Source organism: Mustela nivalis (assembly GCF_964662115.1).
Source record: "Mustela nivalis genome assembly, chromosome: X".
Lineage (NCBI taxonomy): Eukaryota > Metazoa > Chordata > Mammalia > Carnivora > Mustelidae > Mustela > Mustela nivalis.
In genome coordinates this window covers 43,319,375-43,336,345 of record NC_139040.1, presented here as the reverse complement: position 1 = coordinate 43,336,345, position 16,971 = coordinate 43,319,375, and the positions used below count along the sequence as shown (strand labels likewise).

At 37.6% G+C, this 16,971-nt stretch overlaps 1 long non-coding RNA gene across 2 annotated transcripts in view; it reads right to left on the bottom strand.

Annotated features, from left to right (window-relative positions):
• Nucleotides 1–1,474: 1,474 nt before the first annotated feature.
• The window catches only part of LOC309856060, a 56,998-nt gene continuing 41,501 nt past the window's right edge, over nucleotides 1,475–16,971 (bottom strand). Inside the window, exons 6-8 of one of the 2 annotated variants that reach the window (XR_014307043.1) lie at nucleotides 6,337–6,492; nucleotides 3,963–4,016; nucleotides 1,475–1,657 (exon numbers count right to left, since the gene is read on the bottom strand). This is a non-coding gene — a long non-coding RNA (uncharacterized lncRNA). The remainder of the gene's footprint in view (nucleotides 1,658–3,962; nucleotides 4,017–6,336; nucleotides 6,493–16,971) is intronic. The other variant, XR_014307044.1, reaches the window with a different exon arrangement.

The following is a 16,971-nucleotide window of genomic DNA, read 5'->3' as shown; positions in this document are numbered from 1 at the left end:
CAGGAAATTGTGACCAACCATTTCTCTAGCCCTGAAAGCCCATCTTCTAAGAGGGAGGCTGCTGTGTGTCCTTTAGGGAGGGCAAGAGATGGAACTTCATTCCCACCCTGCCACAGACCTGGAGTGACGACTTAGGTTCTATCAGCCTGAGCTTGGTCATCTGTGAAATAAGACTCATGATACCTGATTCCTTTGTCACAGAGCAGTCCCAAGGGGTGAGAAAACCTGCCCAGAGAATACAACACGTAGGGGGATTGCTTGGCCCTTTAAATGTTGTGATTTGGCAGTAGGGGTTGGCTGAGCCTCAGGGCTAAGGCAGCTTTCATGAAAAGTTGTTTCTCATTGTTTCCCCTAATGAGGTTACGGACATGTAGAGGAGATGAACAAATATGTCTCTGACATGGCTTGAGTTCAAAGGTTTGGGGATGGATGGTGATCTACTTTCCTGGATATTTCTGAAGCTTATTACAGCTGCAGACCTAATGCAGGCCTCCATGCTGGGAAGACAGGCTTGTCTTTGATTCACCTCATGCGCTCAGTGGGAAATGGCACCAGGGCAGCATGCTATGCTGTTTGCCTAGCTACTGCTCCTGGACTGCTCCATATCTTAATACATTTATGGAAAAATTCTGGATCCATCTTGAAGTCACCAGTACTTTATTCAGCCACACCATACCAAGCTACCAGCCATTTACTGCTTTCCAGGAGACAAAAATCCAAGAATTATTATCATTTCTTTGATACACCATTATCTATTCCTCCATTCACTAGTAACTAATAAATATATATTGAGCTTATGAGTATATGGGCAAACTCAAGGGTTAAATCTGAGAAGGGCTAGTTCCTCCCTATTAACTTTTAAACTCACTCAAATTTTAAAGAACTGAAGATTTCTAAAAATCCCTCCTTGCTCTCCTCATCAAAATTCCAAAAAGAGTTTCTTACCTTCCTTGGTAACATTCTTTACTTCCCACTAATACCTCCTTCCACTGCACTATAGCTCTGTCCCCATGACTGCAATGAACATGGCCTCACTAAGGTCACAAGCCACGTTTTGTCACTAGGTACACTAATTTTGTATAAAAATATAAATATATAAATATAGCTTTTAATGAACACCTAAAACACTCATGCTTGTGCAAACTGTTTCTGTCACTTAACAAATCTGACAGTTTCCAGGCTCTAGATCATGAGGTACTGTACGAATCCAAGCTGTACTACTCCCTAACTATGTAGTCCTGGGCTAAATCCTTATACTCTCTGTATCTCAGCTCTTCATCTGTAAAAATGGGGATTAACACCATATCTAACTCATAATAGTTCTGTAAGCATAAATGACTCAATACATATAAGGTACTTGCTACATAATACCTCTTAGTCATTTTAATTTCTCAGTCACTGTCTTTATTGGCCATTAGTATCTCTACTATCCATATGATATGTACTAATCTTTATTCACAATCAATGACCTTAGAGGTACATTGTTAGACGTGAGCAGGTCGGAGCGCCTGGGTGGCTCAGTTGGTTAAGCATCTGCCTTCAGCTCAGGTCATGAACCCACCGTCCTGGGATCGAGCTCCACATTGGGCTCTGCTTAGTGCAGAGCCTGCTTCTCCTCCCTCTGCCTGCCGTTCCCCCGCTAGTGCACATGCTCTCTCTGTCAAATAAATAAATAAAATCTTTTGAAAAGATAAGCAGGTTACAAAACTAAATAAATGCATATGTGCATAAATGTATAAATACCAGCATAAGAAAATTTCTGAAAGGATATAATGCAGATGAAAATCTTAGCAGGACTTTTCTTCTGGTGCTTATGTTTGAGGGTAAAATTATTCTCTTTTTACATTAATTGTTAGTATTTTTTCTGCTATCTAATTTTTACTATACTAAATGCCTTGTAATAAATACTCTTACAATTACACAAAACAATGAAACAACAGTAAAATTTAAGCAGTTTCAGCCCATCTATAGGAAAGCTTTCAGCTTTAGAACAGGGACATCCCAAAGGCACAGGACAGGAAAGAAGATACTGGGGGAGCCCCTTCTACAGTAAAACAGGACACAGCTCCCCAAATTCCAAACTACAATAATTATTATCAATACTTCAGATCTCTGCTTAGTTAACTGGGGAAAAACATGGTACCCTAATTTGTTTCATTTTTCTTCACCCGGATTAAAAGTAAGGTTGACAGTCTTACCATATGAGAGGCAGTATCATATACTGGTTGGATGAAGTGACTCAGGAGCCACAAGCCTGTGTTCTAATATAAGCCTAATGACTTACTAGCCCTGTCCTCACTGTGCCTCGGTTCCCTGATTTTAAAGTCTGGCAACAATAGCTCCTCTTTATAGGCTGTAGTGAGGTTAAAATAAGTGAAAGCTTAGCCCTGACACCAGTGTGGGGCACTGAGGAAGTCAGAAATATTAACCTTTCTTATTATTATTATCACACCAGAATGCATTAGAGATTCTACTGTCATTTTTTTTACTATATGGATGTACACTGATAGGCATGGATTGATCTTTATAACATATTTATTGTAAAAAAACCATTTACAAAACTGTTAAGTAGATATAATTTCATTTTTGTTCTTAAATATACAGTAACATATACAATTTCTGAAAAAACATATATTCAAATGATAACAGTGGTTACTCATGAATAGTAGACTTCTAAGGGTTCTTAACAATCTTTTCATCTCCTACATTTTGCATTTTTATCTACAACAAAAATGACTTGAGGGGCACCTGGGTAGCTTACTTGGTTAAGCATATGACTGTTGATTTCAGCTCAGGTTTGTGAAATCAAGCACCGGGTCAGGCTCCACGCTCATCAAGGAGTCTGCTTCTCTCTCTCTCTCTCTCTCACTCACTCTCTCTCCCTCTGCCCTGCCCCCCACTCATGATCTCCCTCTCTCTAAAATAAATAAATAAATCTTCTTTTTAAAATGTCTTGAGGGACGCCTGGGTGGCTCAGTTGGTTGGACGACTGCCTTCGGCTCAGGTCATGATCCCGGAGTCCCGGGATCCAGTCCCGCATCGGGCTCCCAGCTGCATGGGGAGTCTGCTTCTCCCTCTGACCTTCTCCTCGCTCATGCTCTCTCTCACTGTCTCTCTCTCAAATAAATAAATAAAATCTTTAAAAAAAAAAATAAAAATAAAAAAAAATAAAAAAATAAAAAAATTAAAAAAAAAAATAAAATGTCTTGATTTGGGAAAAAAAAATGTCTTGATTTGGGGGGCGCCTGGTTGGCTCAGTGGGTTAAAGCCTCTGCATTTGGCTCAGGTAATGTTTCCAGGGTCTAGGGATCAAGCTCCGCATGGGGATCTGGGCTCAGCGGGAGGCCTGCTTCTCTTCCTCTCTCTGCCTACTTGTGATCTCTGTCTGTCAAGTGAATAAATAAAATCTTTAAATAATAATAATAATAATAATAATAATAAGTAAAAATGTCTTGATTTTGGAAGTAAAAGAAATATATACCCTCAGCCCTTCCCATAAGAAAGTGGTTCAGGATCAGAATGCGTAATATCACTAACCCAAGGGAATTGGGTAATAGAATGGTCTTCGAACTAATTTAGTAATCTTCCACATGACTATTCTAATTGGGTGTCTTTGGGAAAATTACAGATGCCTAGGAAAGAGCAAGCATGTTGCTCATATAAACCTTGCATTCTACAGACAGACAATGTTTCTACCTCCCAGGATTTAGCAAAGGTCATGAGACAAAAGTATTTTCACAACATGCTTCTCTTAACTCCCAAATAAAGCCCCCCTGAATGGAAAGCAGGCTCATGGGTTTAACCTCCTGGTTAGCCAAGCATTAAAATAGTAAAAGGAAAGGGAAATATACAGTTGCCCAGCATTTGTAATTGAAATCAGCTCAAGTTCAGAATGGGATGCATCCCTAAACCAACCCAAGGATTTGGTCATTAGTCTGTACACAGGAAAACAAACTCCTTACAATCACTGTCTTCTTTCACCAGAGTGGCCCAGATTAGATTCCAGATCTACAAACCTAGATGAGTAACAGAGAGGATTAAAGCCAGAAAATTAAGCCTGGATAAACAAGAAGATGTTCTGCATTTAGGACATATTCAGGTACTATTTCACAGTGGCTGGCACCTAACAAACTAAAACTTTGAACATCACACACAAAAAAGTTACTGAAAACAGTATGTTCAAAATCTATTCATGCTCCTTATAACATATAAACTGAGAAAATGGGTGTGTCCATTTTAGAAGCTTAGAAAGAAAACACATACAGCAAGGACGCTGATAGGGCAGGTCACACTGTTAAAATGTGAATGTGGATTTGTTTTTCTCATATTTCTTCCTGTTTAATTTCTGTGAGATAGCCAAGCATCTATGGGTAAACATATGCAACAAAATAGTACCGTATTTTTTGTAAAGAATATATACATATGTAATAAAACTACAGAGAAAAGTATTAAGAATGAAAAATCCAATGTTTTGCTAGTAGTTATGCCTGGGTTAGAAGGAGACTAATGCTATCAGAAAAGAATTCAAATGAGATATGTAATGCTTTATTTATTAATATGAGTACCAAACTCCATTATATGATTTCTATAACTTTTTGTATGTGTGAAATACCATAACAATCACCATTAAATGAGTTTATATATGCTCTAAGCAACAATACACATCAATTTGAAAATTTCAGAAAGCACAGTTAATTCCAGTGATACATAATTAGTCAGCAAACCAACCACCTATTAATATAAAAAAAATACTGTCAGAGGCACCTAGGTGACTCAGTGGGTTAAGCGTCCAACTCTTGATTTTGGCTCAGGTCAGATCTCGGTGTTGAGACCAAGCCCCACATTGGGTTCCATGCTGGACATGGAGCCTGCTCTGACCCTTCCCCTACCCATTCTCTCTCCTCCTCCTTCTCTAAAAAAAAGATATTGTCACATATGTTCATTTCCTCCCATTATATTCACTATGCATGCATATATAATGTATATACAACACATATGGGTTTCATAGATCTGAAGACTTATAATTTGCTTTATGAAGATCATGAAACCAGCAATTAAACATGCCCAAATTTAAATCACACTCCACAGAGCCCATGTCCCTATCCACTGAGTAGATAATCTTTTTCTGTGTCAGGGCTGAGGTCAGCAAAGAGGAGGTAGCTACCCACAGTCCTGTGGGCAAGAATTTTTCTGATATTTTGGATGTAGGTCTCCTGTTCCCAGTCAGCTGCAGAGCTGACCCATCTTCATACTCTGTTATTCTGTACTGTTTCCTTTCTGGAAATGAGTGGGGCCAGCTATTCCAATGTCAAAACAGACATTGTTTTTTGACATTGACGACAAACAAAATGTCAAAATCTTTTAATTAAAAAAAGATTCAAAAGTTAAAGATCAAATAAAAATTTTATGAGAAGATGAAGTAAAAAGTAAAGAGAAGATGATCTGCATCCTCTTTCCCATCATCCCCACGTAACTTCTTATAGAAATAAGAAATGCTACCAAATCCTACATATAACATAAAGAAAATTTAAAAATACCCCACTACTTCAAAAACCATAAAAATTTCAACTTGAATGAGAAATGACAGTCAACATATAAAAACAGCAAGATGCCACAGATGTTGGAATTATCTGATAAGGATTTTAAAGTAGTCATTCTCAGAATGTTTCAAAGAGTAATTATAATTATACTTGAAATAAATTAAGGGACAGAAATTCTCAGGAAAGAAACAGACAATATATATGAAGAACAATATAAATATTTTAGACCTGAAACACAATAACTGAAAATTTTAAAACTCAGTATATGGACTCAACAACTGAATGAAGAGGAAAATGAAAAGAATCAATGAACTTGAATACACAACAATAAGAAGTACCCAATTTGAGCAATGGAGAGAAAAGAGACTAAAGAAAAAAGACAATGACTCAGGGACTTGTGAGATTATATCAAAAATCTGAAATTAGTGTCATGGTTATCTTAGAAAGAAAGGAGAAAGGGTGTATGGATAAAAAGTATTTAAAGAAATAAAGGCCAACAATCATGTAAAATATTACAATTCATATTAAGGGGATTTGATACTATTTAGTAAAATTACTAGACTATTTCCTCTTGGAACCAGCACTTTCTCTCCTAAGACTCTATCCCAAAGATATATGCAAAAAGACAAAAAAGCATAAGTACAGGGCCATGACTAGCAAAACAATCACAATAGCAGAAGATAAGAAATAAGACAAATGTCTCCCCATAGGGTACTGGGGGGAAAGGTACCATAGGGTACTCCATCTACATCCTAGAGTACTAAGCAAGTATAAAAAAACATGAGGGAAAGGGCACCTGAATGGCTCAGTTGGTTAAACGCCCATCCTCAGCTCAAGTCATGATCCCAGGGTCCTGGGATAAAGTCCTGCATCTGGCTTCTTGGTCAGTGGGGAGCTTCTCCTTCTCCCTCTGCTGCACACTCATAGTCAATCTCTGTTAAATAAATAAAATCTAAAACAAAAAGAGGGAAAAATGTGTATATATATGCATATAATGGAATATTATTCAGCCATTAAAAATGAAATCTTGGGGTACCAGGGTGGCACAGTCGATTAAGCATCTGACTCTTGGTTTTGGCTGAGATCGTGATCTCATGGTCATGAGATGGAGCTTCTTGGGCTCATGCTCAGTGCAGAGTCTGGTTCAGATTCTCTCTCCCTATCCCTCTGCCCCTTCCGTTTGTGCTTTCTCACTAAAATAAAGAAATTTTTTAAAAAAGAATTAGGGGAATAAGTCAAGCAGAGAAAGACAACTATCATATGATCTCCCTGATATGAGGAAGTGGTGATGCAACATGGGGGCTTAAGTGGGTAGGAGAAGAATAAATGAAACAAGATGGGATTGGGAGGGAGACAAACCATAAGTGACTCAATCTCACAAAACAAACTGAGGGTTGCTGCGGGGAGGGGGTTTGGGAGAAGGGGGTGGGATTATGGACATTGGGGAGGGTATGTGCTTTGGTGAGTGCTGTGAAGTGTGTAAACCTGGTAATTCACAGACCTGCACCCCTGGGGATAAAAATATATGTTTATAAAAAATAAAAAATTTTAAAAATAAATAAAAAAAAAAGAATTAGGGGTGCCTGGGTGGCTCAGTGGGTTAAAGCCTCTGCCTTTGGCTCAGGTCATGATCTCAGGGTCCTGGGATCGAGCCCCGCATCAGGCTCTCTGCTCACCAGGGAGCCTGCTTCCACCTCTCTCTCTATCTGCCTGCCTCTCTGCCTACTTGTGATCTCTGCCTGTCAAATGCATAAATAAAATCTTAAAAAAAATGAAATCTTGCCATTCTCAGTAACATGGACAGTGCTAGAGAGTATCATGCTAAGCAAAACAGAGGAAGACAAATAGCATATGATTTCACTCATATATGGAAATGAAGAAACAAAACAAATGAGCAAAAAGAAAAAGAGAGACACAAAAAGAAGAACCAAGAAACATATTCAACTATAGAAAATAAATTGATGGTACCAGAAAGGGGTAGGCTGGGTAGGTGAAATAGGTGATGGGGATTAAGGAGGGCACTTGCAATGATGAGTACTGGGTGATACATGGAACTGTTGAATCACTATACTGTACTAATATAACACTATATTTTAACTAACTGGAATTAAAATTAAAACTACATAAAAAATTAAATAAAAAATAAAGAGCATGAGGGATTCCTCCTGGCAAAAGATAACAGAATACAAAGCCTCAGGCCTTGTTTCCCCACGGAGACAATAATGTAACAATATACAATCCAAAAGGCTATTATGAGAGCCCAGAAACCAGTTAAAAAGTTGTCATACCCTAGCAAGTACAAAACCAAGAAAAGCTCCATGAATATATGTAAGAAAAGCCACTGCATTTCACCCACATTAGCCCCTTACCCAAGCCAGCGAAGCTCAGAGCAGCTGGCAAAAAATACCCAATTTGCAGTTTCTCCTTCTAGAGCAAAAGACAAGAATGATATGTACATCCAAGGTTCTGGCTTTTTAAGGGCTTCCCAAGGGATTGATTTCTGCGTCATCTGACCCAAAAAGCTGAAAGGGGCCAATGAAAGCAACTGAGAGCTCTGTAGCCTGCTGGAGAACCAGAGAACCTGCAGTACCATCAACCAGAAGGAACAAGAGATTCCAAGTTCAGGGGGAAAAAAAGCCAACATATCACTCTGACTGGGAAATTACATGAACAAGCCCAGAGAATATGCATTCCCCAAAAAGATTTGAGAAGTTCCCCTCAATCTCTAGTGAGGCTAACTGATAAAGATCTTCCTCTGTAGAAAACCAATCCATAAAGACTGGGAAAGGATGTTGCTTTTTCAAATGTATAAATCTCAACAAAAATAACAAGGCATACAGAGAAACAGAGGAATATGACCCAATCATATTTCCAAAATAACTCTTGGAAACCAATCATAAATACATAAGTATCTATGAATTATTGACAAAAAATTCAAAATATTCACCTTAAGGAAGTTCAGCGAGTTACAAGAAACATAGAAAATTAAATAAAATCAAAAAAAGAAACATGATCAAAATGAGAATATCAATGAAGAGACAAACTACACAAAAGAACCAAACCGAAATTCCGGGCTGAAAAACACATTAATTGAATTGAATTGATTATGGTATTTCATAGATCTCCTTTAATTCTAGTATAGTATTTAAAAGATAAAGGCAGTGGCGCCTGGGTGGCTCAGTGGGTTAAAGCCTCTGCCTTCAGCTCAGGTCATGATCACAGGGTCCTGGGATCGAGCCCCGCATCGGGCTCTCTGCTCAGTGGGGAGCCTGCTTCCCCCTTTCTCTCTGCTTGCCTCTCTGCCTACTTGTAATCTCTGTCTGTCAAATAAATAAATATCTTAAAAAAATAAAAAATAAAAATAAAAGATAAAGGCATAAAAATAATTATAACTATAAAGTACATTAATGGATACAAAATATAAAAAGATGTAATTTGTGACATCAATAACAAAGTGGAAGAGACATAAAGGAGTAGAGTTGTTATACACTATTGAAGTTAAGTTTTTATCAGTTTAAAATAGACTATTGTAACTATAAAGTGTTTTACATAATCTCCATAGTAAACACAAAGAAAATACCTATAGAACATACACGAAAGAACAATAGAAAGCCTATCACAATAAAAAAAATCAATAAAACACAAAGAAAGCCTAGAAAAGAGGAAAAGAGGAACAGAATAAATGTTGACACACACAGAAAACAATTAACAAAATGACAATAGTAAGTCCTTTCCTATCCATGATTTTTTTTTTTAGATTTTATTTTAAATAATCTCTATACCCAATGTGGGGCTGAAACTTACAACCCTGAACTCAAGAGTCATGCTCTCTACCAACAGAGTCAGACAGATGCCCCAGTGATTACATTAAATGTAAGTGGACTAAACTCCCCAAAAGATACAGAGCACCTGAACAGATAAAAAAATAAGACCCAACTGTATGCTGTCTTTAGATATGATACACACAGGCATAAAGTGAAAGGATGGAAAAAGATATTCTGTGCTAGTTATAACCAAAAGGGAGTAGGTTATAATTAAATATAAATATAAAAAGATAGAGATATAGATATAAAAAGATATAGAATATAAAAAGATATTCTGTGCTAATTATAACCAAAAGGGAGTAGATATAACCTCAACCACAGTTATAACAAGTATAAATATTTGTACCAAACATCACAGCACTCAAATATATGAAGCAAGTGTTGGTAAAATTAGAGGAAGAAATACAGAGAAGCCCAATAATAATAAGAGATTTCAATAGACCACTTTCAATAATGGTTAGGAAAACCACATAGAAGATCAATAAGGAAAGAGGATTTGAACACTGTAGATTAATTGCACCTAAAAGACATATAAGAAATACTCCAACCAACAACAGCAGAATACACATTCTTCTCAAGCACATATGAAACATCTTCCAAGACAGATCACAATGGAATGGAACCAGGAATCAACAGCAAAAGGAAAACTGAAAAATTCCCATTATGTGGAAATTAAACAATACACTCCTGAACAGCCAATATGCCAAAGAAGAAATCACAAAGGAAATTAGAAGATATCTTAAGACAAATGAAAATGAAAACAAAATACATCAAAATTAATGAATTGCAACAAAAGCAATACTAAGAAGGTTTATGGGAATAAGGTCTAATTCAAAAAAGATCTCTAATCAACAACTTACCTTTACACCTCCAGGAAATAGAAAAAAAGGAACAAACTAAACCCAAAGTTAACAAAAAGAAAGAAAGAAAGATTCGAGCAAAGATCATTGGAATAGAAAATAGAAAAACAGTATTAAAAATCAATGAAACTAAGAGTTGATGTTTTGAAAAAATCAGCAAAGGTGACAAACCCTTAGCTAAATTAAGAAAAAAAAATAGAGAAGACTCAAAAATAAGATATGAGAGACATTACAACTTATGCCACAGAAATAAAAAGGATCACAAGAGATTTTTTTTTTTGGGGGGGGGAGAGTATGAGCAAGGGTGGAGGGGCAGAGGGAGAGACAATCTCAAGTAGGAGCCTGATGCTCATGACTTGAGCTAAAATCAAGAGCCGGATGCTTCACTGACTGAGACACACAGGCACCCTGATCAAAGAGACTTCTATGAATAATCATACAACAACAAACTGGATAACCTAGAAGAAATGGAATTCCTACAAACATACAAACTACCAAGACTGAATCAAGAAGAAATAAAAAAATCTAAACACATCTCTAACAGTAAGGAGATTGAATCCATAATCAAAAAACTACCAACTGGGGCACCTGGGTGACTCCGTCAGTTAAGAGTCTGCCTTTGGGGCGCCTGGGTGGCTCAGTGGGTTAAGCCTCTGCCTTTGGCTCAGGGTCCTGGGATAGAGGCCCACATTGGGCTCTCTGCTCAGCAGGGAGCCTGCTTCCCCCTCTCTGCTTGCCTCTCTGCCTACGTATGATTTCTCTCTCTCTCTCTCTCTCTCTCTCTCTCTGTCAAATAAATAAAATCTTTAAAAAAAAAAAGAATCTGCCTTTGGCTCGGGTCATGATCTCAGGTCCTGGGACTGAGTCCCACATCCACCTCTCTGTTCAGCAGGATGCCTGCTTCTCCCTCTGCCTGTTGCTCCCCCTGCTTGTGTACATGCTCTCTCTCTCTCTGTCAAATAAATTAATAAAATCTTTAAAAAAAACTCCCAACCAAAAAAAAAAATCAAACAAACAAAAAAAAACCAGGCCCAAATGGATTTGCAGGATAATTCTGCCAAATATTTAAAGAAAAAGTAGCACCAATCCTCCTCAAACTTTTCCAAAAATTTGAAGAGGAGAGAATATTCCCAAACTCATTGTATAAGTCCAGCATAACTCTGACACCAAAACAAGACAGAGATACAAGAAAACTACAGAACAATATCTCTGATGAATATTGATGTAAAAATGCTCAACAAAATACTAACAAATGAAATTCAATAGCACATTAAAAAGAATATACACCAGAGAGGAAAAATATATATATATATACACACATATATATGTGTATATATGTATATATAAAAGTGTGTGTATATATATATATATATAACGTGACCAACTGGGATTTCTTTCTGAAACACAAAGACATTTCAACATATGATAATCAGTCAATGTAATATATCACACATTAACAGAATAAAAGGAAAAAATCTCATGTAATCATCTCAACTGATGCACAAGAAACATGAGAAAATCCAAACTCTTTCATGATAAACTTTCAACAAACTAGGAATAGAAAGAAATCACCTCAACATAATAAAGGCTGTATATAGAAAGCATATAGCTAACATTGAACTCAGCCTTGAGAAACTGAAAGCCTTTCCTTCAATTATCAGGAAAAGGCATGAATGCCAACTATTACTACTTCTATTCAACATAGTATTAGAAGTCCTAGCCAAAATAATTAGGTGAAAGAAAGAAAGAAAGAAAGAAAAACCATCCCAATTGGAAAGGAAAAGTAAAATTATCTCTGCTCACAGATGACATAATCTTACATGTAGAAAATCCTAAAGATTTCACCAAAAAAACCTGTTAGAATAAACAAATTCAGTAAGTTACAGGATATAAAATCAACTTTCAAAAGTCACTTGAATTTTTATATACTAACAGTAAACAATCAGAAGAAGAAATTAAGAAAACAACTCTACTTTAGGTGATATCAAAAAATAATAAAATACTCAGGAATAAACTTAATCAAGGAAGTGAAAGACTTATATGATGAAAACTACAAGACATGGATGAAAACTAAAGATACAAACTAATGGAAAGACATCTCAGGTTCATGGACAGGAAGACTTAAAATTATTAAGAGTACATACCTCCTTTTTTTTTTTTTAAGAGATTTTATTTATTTATTTGACAGAGAGAAATCACAAGTAGATGGAGAGGCAGGCAGAGAGAGAGAGAGGGAAGCAGGCTCTCTGCTCAGCAGAGAGCCCGATGTGGGACTCGATCCCAGGACTCTGAGATCATGACCTGAGCCGAAGGCAGCGGCTTAACCCACTGAGCCACCCAGGCGCCCTAAAATTATTAAAATATCCATACTTCCCAAAGTGATCTACAGAATCAGTGCAGTCACTATCAAAATCTCAATGCCATCTTTTGCAGAAATAGAAAAAATAATCCTAACCTTCATTTGGAGCTTCAAAGGACCTGCTAATAGGCAAAACTTGGGAAAGTCTATCTTGAGAAAGAGAAACAAAGTTGAAGGCTTCACACTTCCTGATTTTAAAACATATTACAAAGTTATAGTTCTCAAAACAGTAGGGCACTAGCATAAATACAGGCATATAGACCAAACAGACTAGAGAGCCCAGAAGTAAACCCTTGCATATATGGTTAAATGATCCTTGATAAGGTTGTCAAGGTGACACAATGAAGAAAAGATATAGTCAATTCAACAAATGATACTGGGAAAACTGGCTATACACATGCAAAAAAAAAGATGCTGGACCCTTAACTTACACCATATAGAAAAATTAACTCAAAATGTATTAAAAACCTCAAACGATAAAACTCCTAGAATAAAATACAGGGGAATACCTTCATGACAGTGGACTTGGCAATGATTTCTCCATGACACTGAAAGTACAGGAAACAAACAAAAATAGACAAATGAGACTACATCGAATTTAAAAACTTCTGGGACACCTGGCTGGCTCAATTGGTGGCGCGTACTCTTGATCTTGAGGTTGTAGGTTTAAGCCCCACAATGGGTATAGAGATTACTTAAAAATGAAATCTTAAAAATTTTTAAAACCTCTGTGCAGCAAAAGGAAATAACAGACTGAAAAGGTAACATACTGAGTGAGAGAAAGTATTTTCCTTTTTTTTTTAAAGATTTTATTTATTTATTAGACAGAGAGAGAGAGATCACAAGTAGGCACAGAGGCAGGCAGAGAGAGAGGAGGAAGCAGGCTCCCTGCTGAGCAGAGAGCCCGATGCAGGGTCGATCCCAGGACCCTGAGATCATGAGCTGAGCCGAAGGCAGTGGCCTAACCCACTGAGCCACCCAGGTGCCCTGAGAAAATATTTTCAAATCATGTATCTGATAATGAGTTAATATCCAGAATATACAGAGTTCCTACAAGTCAACAACACAAAACAAATAACTAGATTTAAAAAATGGCCAAAGGACTTGAGTAGACATTTCTTCAAAGAAGATATACAAATGGCCAAGAAGTCTATAAAAAGATGTTCAACATCACTGATCATCAGGGTAATGCAAATCAAAGCCACAATAAGATATTATTTCACACTCACTAGGATTACCACTATTTAAAAAACAGCAAATAACAAGTATTGATACAGATGTAAAGAAATTAGAAGCCTGTGCCCTGTTGGTGAGAATGTAAAATGGTTTATAGCCCCTATCATAAGCAGTATGGAGGTTCCTCAAAAATTAAAGGATACAATTAGGGGCACCTTGGTGGCTTAGTCAGTTGAGCATCTACCTTTGGCTCAGGTCATGATCCCGGGGTCCTGGGATTGAGCCCCACATCAGGTTCCCTGCTCAGCAGGGATCCTGCTTCTCCTTCTCCCTCTGCTGCTCCCCCTGCTTGTGTTCTCTCACTCTGTCAAATAAATAAATGAAATCTTTTCAAAAATCCATACAATTAATATATGATCCAGCAATTCTACTTTGGGGTATAAATACAAAAGAACCAAAAACGAGATCTTGGAGAGGTATTTGTACTATTTTTCACCAAAACAATATTCACAATAATGATGAGGTAGCAACTGTCCAACTACCAATGGATAAACAAAATGTGACATATCCATAAAATAGAATATTATTCACCCTTAAAAAAGAAGGAAATCCTGTCATATGCTACTACATTGATGAACCTTAAAGACATTATGCTAAGTGAAATAAGCCAGTCACAAAAAGATAAAAATACAACATGATACCACAGATACAAGTGTCTAAAGTAGTCAAATTCATAGAAACACAAAGTAGAATGGTGGTTGGAAGGGTCGTCGAGGAAGGAGAAAGCATTGTTCAATGGAAACAGAGTTTCCAGTTTTATAAGATGAGGAAGTTCTATAATTGTTGTTGTTGCACAACAATATGCATATAGTTAACACTACTATAAACTTAAAAATTGTTAAGATTGGGGCGCCTGGGTGGCTCAATGGATTAAAGCCTCTGCCTTTGGCTCAGGTCATGATCCCAGGATTCTGGGATCCAGCCCCGCATCGGGCTCTCTGCTCAGCGGGGAGCCTGCTTCCCCTCTCTTCTCTCTCTCTCTGCCTGCCTCTTCACCTACTTGTGATTTCTGTCAAATAAATAAATAAAATCCTTAAAAATATAAAAATGGTTAAGATGGTAAATTTATGTGTGTTTTAACTTAATAATTATTTAAATAAAGCAATGAAGACTCCTTCTCTGTAGGGATATAGCATGGTATCCAAGATACATCATTAAGTGAAAAAAGCAAGGTGCATTTAGAGAGTTAAGATGGCAGAGGAGTAGGGGTCCCTAAGTTCATCTGGTCCCAGGAATTGTACTGGATAGTTATCAAATCATTTTGAAGACTTACAAAATCAATCAAAGATCTAAGAAAAGAATCGTGCTACAATTCTAAAAATAGAAAAGTGACCACTTTTTGCAATGTAGGAGGTGTGGAGACATGAATCTGGGGTGGGATGTGAGAGGATACTACAAGGGGAGGGAACCTTCTTAAGGAGGCTACTGTCAAGTATTATAAGCAGTGGAACATAAAATCAGAACTTTTAGGTCTGCTACAGTGGGGCATGTCTCTGGCTTAAAGGTTCTCAGGTGGTGAAACAGGGCAGAAAACCAGGTGGGAAAGCGAGGTATCAGGATCCCTGGGGTCATAAGAACAGGGGGAGGGGAAGCTGAGTGTGGCAGTGATGCCAGGCATCAGAGTGGGGAAGCCAGCTGTAAACAGTGAGTCTAGGCACCAGCTTTCTGCTTGGTGTTGCCATAAACTGAGAACCAGTGCATGGTTGCATGACTGCTCTCAGAGCAGGGGCCCGGTAAAATGCAGAAGCACATTTACCCGGGAGGAATAGCGCAGGTCCATGCCACAGGAGTTGTAAAGTTTGGAGACTTGAAACTCAGTTGTGTGCCTGAGATAAAAATTCTCAGTCACAGGCTGGGGAAAAATAGTTTGGACAGAAACCAGAGAGACAAGATAACTGCTTTTCTGTGAGGGCTCACTGAAGAGTGGGGAGCACGAACTTTCGGCTCCAGAGCTAGAGATCAAGGCCTCACCATTTTCATCCCACACCTCTGTGCCAAAAGCCATCAGGGAGCAAAACTGCGCTACATATTGCAATCTGGAGCCTCTTGCACTGAACCTGGCCCCCTGGCAAGGGGGATGCAATTCCACCAGAGCAAGGGCATCAAGAATCAGCACACAGGTACCTCCCAGAAGACCAGCAGGAACAATCAGCTAGCACCGAGTTTGCCGATCAGAGAACTGCAAAATTTCAGCCCTTGGGGAAAAAGGTATATAGCGGACATGGTTTTGGGCCAGGTCTCAGGTTTGGCCAGCAAATCCTGAGGCAGTAAATGAAAAGATCACTCCAGACACCTAAGTAGAAGAAAGGAGAGGGCAGCGGGACCAGATGCTCTAGTGGCAAAAGGCCCGAGCTAAGCGCTGCCTCCACTTTTATTAGGAATGTTATCAATATATCAGAGGAATAAGAGAAACAAAAAGGAGTGCAAAGGTTTAATAATCAGGTCAGCGATATAGGGGAGTATCATGTGATTAGAATGAGCTGTGCTCTTGATGCACATGCAGGCAGGGAGTACGTGACCACCAAAGATAAATCTTTCTCCTAAGGATTTACTCCCTGGATGGGTACATTGAGCCGCAACAACAATCTAGCTGTTTTTAGTCCAAAACCCTTTAAAAAGGCGAAGTTTTATGGACACTCGTTCTTTGCTTTTTAACTAGTCTCACCCAGGGAGGCATATGTTTATTAAAACTTACCTAGCCAGGTATTACAAATTCCCACAGGTTTTATTATTATTCTTTAGTCTTTTGGTTTTATTTTCTTTCCAACTATTTATTTACTTTCTCAATTCTATCTCTTATTCTTTTTTAATGTTTATTTTTATGTATACATTATATACAAACATACACACACACATATATATATATATATTTATTTTTTGTTTCTTTCCATTGTCTTTTATTTTATTTTTGTATATATTTATAAGTTTTACTTTCTTTCCTATTTTGGGATCTAGTTTCTTTTAACAACTGACCAAAATATACCCAAGATCTCGTTTATTGTTTTGTTCTGTTTTACTTCTTGCTTTATTTTTTTCTTACCTTGTTTTGTTTATGCTTTCTTCTAGTTAGTTTTGTTTCTACAATTCTGGCCTTGTTATTTTTGTCTTTTCTCTCTCTTTCTTCTATTATTTTCTGGACATAATGATAAGAT